We start from the raw sequence: 9,677 nt of genomic DNA, 5'->3' as shown, positions 1-9,677 counted from the left end.
TCCCCCGGTGTGTGCGTGTCGCGCAGATTAAAGGACATAAAACTTGGCGAAAGCGTAATAAACCCGTTTTTTTCCTCCTCCTCGTTCGCACGGGTTTTCCTTTTTCCCGCGGCACCGGGGAGAGCTCGTCTTACGTCCAACGACCAGTTCCTCGCCAGACGCGTCGTTTCTCTAGCGCGAGCAAGTTGAATTACCGCAACTTTTTCTCCCTTATACTGTCTATTTACGGTGCACTCGCGCTACGACCCGACACGCTCGTAACGAAATCCGTGGCACCGTCGAGCCACGATTACGGACGACGAATAGATTTAGGGGATGCTAGACAGAGCCAGGGGGGATGCTACCGTTTCGACGATCCATGCTTTTTTAAATCGTAACAAACAATTCGATGGAGTATTCCTAGTGTCAATGTTTATTGCAAGCATTTCGAAGGACACGTTGTTGTTTTGAAACTAGTGACCACCGCGTTAAAAATCAGGTTACGGACGTGATTTCGGCGGTGCAGACGTCGCGACGCGTTGTTGCGTACCCGACCTAACGTTGCGCGCTTCGAATGTAACGCGCGCTCCCTTGAGTCTCTTACAGAGATTAAAAATCGATCCGCCCTTAGCCCATTCTAATTCGCATGAGCCATCGACTGATTAAAATCCGCTCCCCGGACGCGCGACGACAGGGCCGTAAGGGCGTGTGCGTGTCACCCCCGACCAGTCTTTCTTCTCCTACACGTTTTTTCCGCCCCGCGGAAATTGGAACCGATTTCGACGACGAGATTAACTCGGACGGGATGGCCAACGAGCTCGAAGGGTCGACAAAGAGCACGGTATTGCGTTCGCCGAAGAACCGGGACGCTCTTATCGGTCTAACATGCGATCCACCAAAAGTTTCATTCTGTCCTTTGAAGACAATCGACGCTGACCGGGATCTCGTGCGTAAAAGAACACGCACACAAACGGAGATGTTTAGCGCAGGGTTTCTCAAACTTTTCCGACCGTTTAAACGAAAGAAGTTAAGATCATTTACGAACTATATTTTAATTTTTATATTGGGTATATCGTCTTAGGAAGCTTGCAAAAATATCTAAACTATGTTGTCGTAGAGTTTGAATATTCTGTTATGAAGTTTCAATGAAAGTTTTTCCTTTCCAAGAATTCCGACAGCTATGTTTACTTTTTTTGATGTTTAGATTTAAAGTAGGGTGTTCCGCACCCCATTTTACTCATCCAGGGTTTACGGTAGGCTGTAGACCTCGCTTTGAGAAAGGCTGGTACACCAGTGATTCGACTGATAGGCGGTAAATTTTATTTCACGTTCGTGTCGTCGTGGCTGTCACGCACCAGGGGATGATATTGTCGGCGACTAGACGAGAGGAAACCAAGGGAGAAACAGTCGAGAATCGAGTTTTCCAGGAAAGATTCGCGAGGGTGTGTTTGTACAGCTCGATGGAACGGTTGATATCGCGTGTCTCGGACAAAATATTTTTTATTTCGGTCATTTTTATTTCCAAAACGGTTCTTACAAGTTTCCAATTTAAAGCACGAACTACGGCGGAGCAATTTCAAAGGAACGCGAAATAATGAAACGTTTCGAGCGTCCGTCGATCGAAAAAGAACTCCAACGTAAGAAGGAAATTTTGTGCATCAAAGGGCTGATTACTCCGTAAACTTTCGTCGCTGATAAACTCGAACGCCCTTTATCATTCCTGGAAAGCTCTCGTGCGAGCTTATCGTCGAACTTCACCTCCTCCCCCGCGGCCCCGTCGTTTCTCTAATAACCGAAAGGCTCGATCGAAATTGTTAACGAAAGAGCAAGAAGAGAAACACCGTTGCGAAGAGTGGAAGCAGGAAGGAAAGAAGGAAGAGGAAAAAAAGCAAATTTCAAGCATCGACCGTACTTCCGTAAGCAGCTGATGCCTGAGAACAGGCGCCGCGGCGTCTAGACGCCGGCGGGAAAACCGCCCTCGTTGTTCGCCCGCCCCCTCACCGCCGCCCAACGACCTCGCCTCGAACAGGGGAAAATAAAGGTTCGGCTAGATTCAGATATTCAATGGCCACCGTACGAATAACGAGTGAACTTTATTTTTTTCCCCTCCCTCGAGTGGTCGACGACAGGCGGGAATTAAATTGACAACGAGGCGTGATCGTGCCTGCGTCGCGTCGCGGCGTCGCGTCTCACATTGGAAAAACGCGATGGATACCGATAATTGGCGCGAAGTCGCGGATTAATAGTTGCTTCGAGCACTGATGTCAGTACACACCGATCCTCATCGATTTTAATGAAATGTCGAAGGCACGTACCATATACAAGACGTATGCAATGCATAGATTGTTTCGAGACTCGCATTGCAAAAGAAACAGAAATTAATTTCTCCCGGATACGCTTCTGCATGTGCGATTTTCATATGCCCCAATGCGCGGCTTCGCTAAACAAGTGGTAAACGCAAAGGACCGCGTCGCGGTTGTTGAAATAAACTAGTTTATCTCGTTGACCGGCCGCTCGGCCGTTCGATTCCCTTCGTCTGTGGTCTCTATTAGAGGAACGGAGGAGTTTCCTCTCGGTGACGGACGGAAAGCGGTAATGCAATAACGACTTTATTAGGGTTATCGACGTACGCACGTGCCTCACCCTCTGACATTTTAACTCTTAGCTCGCGTTCGTTACGCGTTGCCCCTCGCCCCAACGGCGACAGCCTCTTGTCTAGTCCTAACGGAACAGGCCGCTGATTGCTAATTAACTTACAATTTTAATCGATCGCCGCGACAACGCGTTTGCGGTCAGACCAGATGTCACTTATTTACGGACTTCTAATTTAATTAAATTTCGCGTCGCTTGTGTCGTCGAGGTGAAGTCAAATACAGTCGGCTGCTGACGAAACTTAGTCAACCTCAATTGCATTTTGTTTATGATTATTTATCGGTATCTATGGATTTACAGTAGCTCCACAAAAGAACCTCGAATGCAATTTTATCATTCTTGATTTTCATCTTACTTTGGCCCGTAGAATCGGCTCTTGAAATATTTATCACCGATAGATAAACATCCTGTATATTTCGAAATTACCATTCCAATAAAGAATGCGGCTCTCGAGTATTTCTGATACACGATATATGGCTCCTATCGTGACAATGTTTGGACACCGCTGATTTATGCGACGTGGTTCGTATTGGGAAGTATAATCTTCCCAAATATAAAAATGATGTAGCTCCATTGATAAAACCTCAGTTTGGCGAGACGCCGATCCCACGGCTTGTACAAAATCTGCGGGATCGTGCAATTTATTGCCCATTCTTTTTCACGGACATCCCGACTCCGCGTTGCAAGGAATCTGTAGCCTAGCTCAAAGTATTTTATAGTAATTTCGTCATGCGAACGCGTAAAAGCGATGTTCCGGGTTAGAATGCGCCGCAGTTAAAGGTTTAACTCCTCTTTTCGCCGTTCGAATAATGGATCGTGAAAATCAGAAGTTTGGTTCTAGTAGCAAAAGTCCCGAAGCAATTTCTCGTTGTTCAAATGCAGCCCGTGTTTCTCTTTCATTACCGGGAGTAATTCGAGCTGCTTTACCGGTGTTTAGCGTTCTTGGTATCGTGCAATAAATTGGCTGGATAAACACGATAATACCATGGAATCCGGCTGGTGTTAATGGCCGTTGCCAATTCGGACGCAGGCAATAAGTTCGAAAGCAGGCCGCGTATATTCAAAGGCGCCCCATTCTGGTCAGAATGCATTCGCGATGCAGTTTGCAACGCGTCAGCTCGCTGAATAGTTTCATCGCAGTTTCTCGTTGAACCGACTCGAATTCTACCCCCCCCCCCGTGTCATGCTATGACAGTGTGCGATTATCAAACTTTTACCCGTCAAATTGTTCATGACAATCTACTCCTGGCATGGATTCGTACCGTTTCGATTTGTCGAGATACTGTTTTCATACCACGCGAAGTTATGATAAGTTGTTTGGACTGAAAATAAATTTAAATTACTAGATCACTGTATATTGTTTCTTCCAACGCGATATCGATTTAATCGAAACATTTGTTTCGTGGAATTCGCTGTACGCGATATTAAATAAAAATATAAAAACGCGAACGAATGTATTGTACGCGACAAGAACGATCGAAGATAATTTTTTACGCGACAATGAAATATATTGGTCCAATTTAGTCACGAAACACGCGAAGGAGGAATGGTCGATGATGGAAGCATTCCGCGAATACCGTGTGCCAAACCGCTCATAATTTATTGCAATCTGGGGGAATGGAGAGAACCGCCCGCAAAACAGAAATAAAAAAGGAAACGTTATTAATCGATGTTCCACTTTGGCAGCTAATGATTTCCGTTTGTATTAATTAAAATCCAATATGCGGGCTCGGTTTTATGGTTGGGTATGCTCAATTTTGTACTCCCATTCCCTCGACGATAATTCGCGTTAACTTTAACGCAACTGGTCTACTTTACTGGAATTTTAATAAAACGTTTGCGAACAATATGGGTTACGGTACTTCGTTATACAATATTAGAGAATTGCGAAACTTCCATTCGCAAATAAACACGAAGAATGCAATGTTTACATGCACTTTCAGCAAGCATGCTACCAAACACCATATTAAGATTTCGTTTATGCATTTGCTGGAACGGTTATATTTTTATTAGCGTCGGTCAGTGTGTGTTAATATTCATTTGAATCTGCCTCGCTTCATTAAGTTGACGTAGACTGTCGATGAGCGTATTATCTTGTGTGTTTGTGTAACGAGATTTACAACCACGCGAAACGCGGGATTATAATTTATAATATGCGACCGTTTGTCCATTTTGTTACTCAAATCCATACAGAACATTGCAGGAATATTTTTATCCGAGAACCGAAATATCGAAAATATATGGCTAGAGAACGGTTCATTATACGAATAAATTAATTAATGCTTGTCGATAAATCAAAAATTAAGGAAACAATGCCCTGTAGAAGCATTTATACAGAGTGTATTATCAGTGGTTGATAATATGGAAGAGAGATTATAGGAGCTTATGACCCTCCAATGAGAAATGTTGAACAATCATTAAAACTTCAACACTTCTATTTTTATTTATAATTTGTTATTGATTTTATCCGACCAACCGATGATAATATTAATTTATTATTATCATTAAACCGTAGATTACGTGGATTAACGATAAATGCAAATATAGAGAGCACACGTAAAACGTGCACAAATGAAATATTAACATTCAAGTTGAAAGTATCGATCAATTCAACAATAACACGTGAGATATACTCGAACCCATCGCTACTTTCATCGAAGGCTGTCGAACTCTGAGCATCCAAGCCGTCGGCCAAGGCACCGAGAAGGGGTAAAGTTCCCCTCGACGGTGCAAGTGGCGGGAGGTCGTTCAAGTCGATTCTTTCGTTGACTCCATCATACATTTGTAGGAGGGAGCGATCGACGAGATAAATTATAGTCGGGCTGAACAAGAAATCAACGTAAGAGACATCCCACCTGTCATCCCGATACGAGAAACTATCTACACGCGTTTGGTCGATGCCTATGATCGAATCGAATTCAACCTCTTCAAAGATACTTCGCCACATACTTGGACACACGAGTGTCGCTTTAGCTTTTACGATATTTTCAATGTCGTAGTTATTTTCCAACAACTGCTCCATCAGTTACATGAGTTTCGAGGACGTAGGTGTTGAGATTTTTTGAAAATTGTGTACTCGATTGGCTGGTAACGCGTTAATAAGGTATTTTTGGTATCCGGATAACCGCAGAATTAAACAGCAGTCAGACATCTCGCGCGACGGTGTAAACTCGAGAATTTCCCCCGCAAAGATCGATTTATCGTCCGCGCGCGGAATTTCCATGCGGTGTTTATACACGGCGACATATTCGCTTTGCATCCCCGAGTGTTGATCGGGAGAATTAATTGCAGCACTGCGAGGGAATTCAGCCGTCGTCGATGCACGCCACGGTGGCTACAATTAAATATCACGAACGGCTGTGTCCGATTTATCGGACGAACGCGAATGCAATTTTCCCCTTACACGGCGAAATCCGCGCGAGGACAGCCTCGGTTCTGCCACCTGCCCGGAAATTAACGGTAAACCTCGCGGTTCGAATTTTCCGAGAAGTTACAACCAACTATCGAAACCGAAGTCCTCTCCGTCGCGTGCAACTTTATCAGAGAACGTTGTTTATTTATTGCTCGGTTGGCAATTGTAGTATGCTAACTTTTATCCAGCTCTAGGAATGGGAACGCGTTCGGTGGAAATATGTTTATCGACGTTGAAAGTTAATTCGTCGAGAGCGCCGGAAACTTGGACGAAACACCCTGTTAAAATTTCCGGGAACGCGCGCGGCCGACTGCGCGCTTGGCATTTTTAATTGAAAAAATTAATACCGGCCGCCGCCGGCAAACCGAGTCGCGCGAAAGTCGACGGCGAGAAGTGGATTTTCCTAAAAAAAATTTCATTTCTTCGAAACGAAGTTGCGCTTCACGACTCGACGAACTGCCGCCGACAGCGATGGGTACAACCGCACCGCGAGCAATATCGAAATCCGATCGAATCCCATACAAGTACATATCGATATTAATACTGGAACTATCGAAGCGGTCAAAATGACCCATTGATAATTTCTAATATAGATTGCAAACAATTTACTCGGTTGGATTTTTTCAAAAAATATTCATTTCCATTGCATTGTACATTTCTTCGAGTATTTACAATATACAAATAAATACACCATAATGGGGATGGTTTTCGAACGTTTCGTTTGGACCAGAAAACCATCGGCGATCGTTGTCCGTCGGTTTGCTGGTCGCGGTTCGTTTCCATAGCTTGACACGGTACGTTGTACCCGCCAAGGCCGACAAAGGTGGTTGTACGAGGTGAAATATTGAAGAGAAATTAATGTTCCATAGCGATTCCATCGTAGAAGGCTCGCGAGGCATAACGCGAACGTGCGAGTGCCTACGTAAGGGTTGGCTCGCGACTGGCGTCGAGTGTAAGAGTCTCTTTGCACCCCGTCGATCAATATTCCGTCCAGTGGCGTAGCGCGGAAAACTATTTCTTTTTCCCCACCCCGTTGGCTAACTACTTCGCAACTCTGGCTTCTGCCCGGTGTGACTAGACTCGCGAACAAACGACGGCTGTGAACCCAACGACAACACGAGATTGCACCCAGGTCTGATACTTCTTCTTGAATTTTTCTCTATTCAGAATATTCGAACGCTGCGAAGATTCAAATGTTTGGGAAATGGAATACGAGTACTCGAGCGCTCGATCGTAAAATATAGGGATTTCCTAAACCTAGAAAGATTATTGTACAACTTCTTTTATGCTAAGTGCCTATATAAAAAAATGTGTAAATTCTACGCGTCTTTCGACTCTTCCTTAATTCGCGAGACACCCCCATCCCCAAGAGTCATGTTCCCCCCTTCGAACATTGGAAAACACTGGTCCAACCAAATGGAGGACAGAACGCACGGAAAGATAAACTGAGTTCATTTCAATTGTACATATTTGAGGCGGAACGACACTCGATGTTGGTTCACGTCCAATGTTCATACGCCGGTACGAATATTATGCGTCGCGCGTAGATATTCTATTCGAAATGGCTGCCATGAATATGTACGAATTCGCCGTCTCCCCTCAGCCAACCTCGATCGTGCCAAAAGTCCGCCGCGGAGTTGCAGTTATTGAAACAGCTTTAGTTCGCAACTTTCGAATTTGCCACGCTCCGCGCGACGCTTGTCCAGATAACAAAGACAACGGGCGACTTTTCCCGTCGCGTAACAACGAGACACGGACCGCAATTAAAAGTTCCGATTTTTTACTTTTAAATTCTTCGCGACCGCGAGACTCAACGTGCAAACCGGGATTTTAAGACCGGCGAGGAAAATTGCTTTGCACCGCGTAACTTTCGAGCTACATACGTAAAATAATTATAACTAAAAAGCGGGGTCCGCGAGGGGTTAATAATACGAGCCAGGCGAAATAATCGAGTCCCGAGGAACGGAACGAAGATCGACGGAAGCAATTAAATCGGCGAACGCGAGAAAAGGTCGGAGATTTCGTCGAGGATCGATCGAAGACGCGCGGAACCGGAAGTAGGTCGGTTCTTCTAAAAGCGAAACGCAGAGGACGACGCAGCGACGCGAAATAATCGCGGGGGCGGAGAAAGATTTCGATAGGGCGCGCAGAGATTTAACGCAACGATCACGACTTTTTTGAAGGAAACGAATTGATATCCGTCAGAGGAGAGAAATCCGCCCATGGTGGCCGTCCCCGTAATGCCGGGAGCGAGACACCATCCGTTCCGCTTTTGAGGATCGTTACCGCTCCAGGTACCGACGGGTTTCCCCTTCGACAACGACAGGACGGAGGGTTACAACCACGGCGTCATCCATACTTGACGTTCGCGGTGCACCGCGATAATTGGATCACCGAGCCTCCTATGAGTCGCGACCGAAATTAAGTAACCTCCGGCATAGTGGCGACACACACCACAGCGTCGCGATGATGCTTGGGCACGAACAACGCGCAAGAGCCTCCCCGTGACTCCGCCGGAAATATACCATCCCCGAACCACCGACAGTGGCACAACAACAAAAAATGCCAGCTTCGCAAAAAGAGACGAAACAATATCTATGGTTTATAACGAAAATAAATCTCTGTCTCTGGGAACTGAAAACAACGCGCGAACGAAGCTGCTACTTCCCTGTTCTGGATCAACCCCTTAACAGTCTAACAAAACAAAATCTGCGGTATAGCTTAACATTTCCTATAAAGACACACGTGTTAAGTACAAAGTATACATAGTTTGAAACTCGTTAAAAAATGTAGAACAGCGTGCATCGAGTTATAGTAAGCTCTCTCGTTTAAATGCAAGGATATTTCTTAATTCCTTTGGAACTCTTGCGTCTGACTTTTATCTCTGTGTAAATCTCGTCTCTCCGTGCTTATAGAAGATAGTTTCACGGTGTAATATAAATATTATATCTTGTTACGAGAGCGTCGCTCGAGCCCCGGTTCGGAAGGACTTAAGCCGTCGAAATAGCTGGGCGGTAAAGAAAGCACGGTCCGGAAAAAGCTTCTTCGGTAGAGGAGCGCTTTGTGCGACGAGGTTGCACGCTGCTGAAGCCTAGCATCGACCAACCGACCGGTGGAAGCAATTTGTACCGCGCTTAAGTTTCGCGTATTATTTACAGATCACTCGTATCCGTATTATTCGACGGTTATATACGATTATGGCGCGGGGCAGGAAGATACGACGCGATAAAAGTTGATCATACGTCGAACGATAAATAAATTGCGTCGAAAATAGGGCTCGATTATTTGAATAATTTAATATTCGAGTATTTTACAGCTGTTTTAATACTACGAATAAACTTGGAATATTTAAGTGCTCGAGTGGGAGGGGGGATGGATACTAAATTTAACAGGAGCGAGTGTTAACGCTCAATTTATGAACGTTCTACGAGTCCTAGATCATCCGTTGTCCGGGTCTATGTAAAGTTCGTGTACTCGTGTCAAAGATCGTAAATCATAACTATTTTAAACTGGATTTGACGTGGCTGCCCTACGTTAACACCCTGTAATTTAATTTCTCTTTAGGACGTTTTGAAAATGAACCGTTCGAACCACTGGTTGCAAACGTAGGTACCAGGGACTTGTAAAATCGTTA

Source organism: Colletes gigas, unplaced genomic scaffold (assembly GCF_013123115.1).
Source record: "Colletes gigas isolate AHSC1104 unplaced genomic scaffold, ASM1312311v1 Colletes_gigas_Sc00006, whole genome shotgun sequence".
Lineage (NCBI taxonomy): Eukaryota > Metazoa > Arthropoda > Insecta > Hymenoptera > Colletidae > Colletes > Colletes gigas.
Note: the sequence above shows the minus strand (reverse complement) of the source record.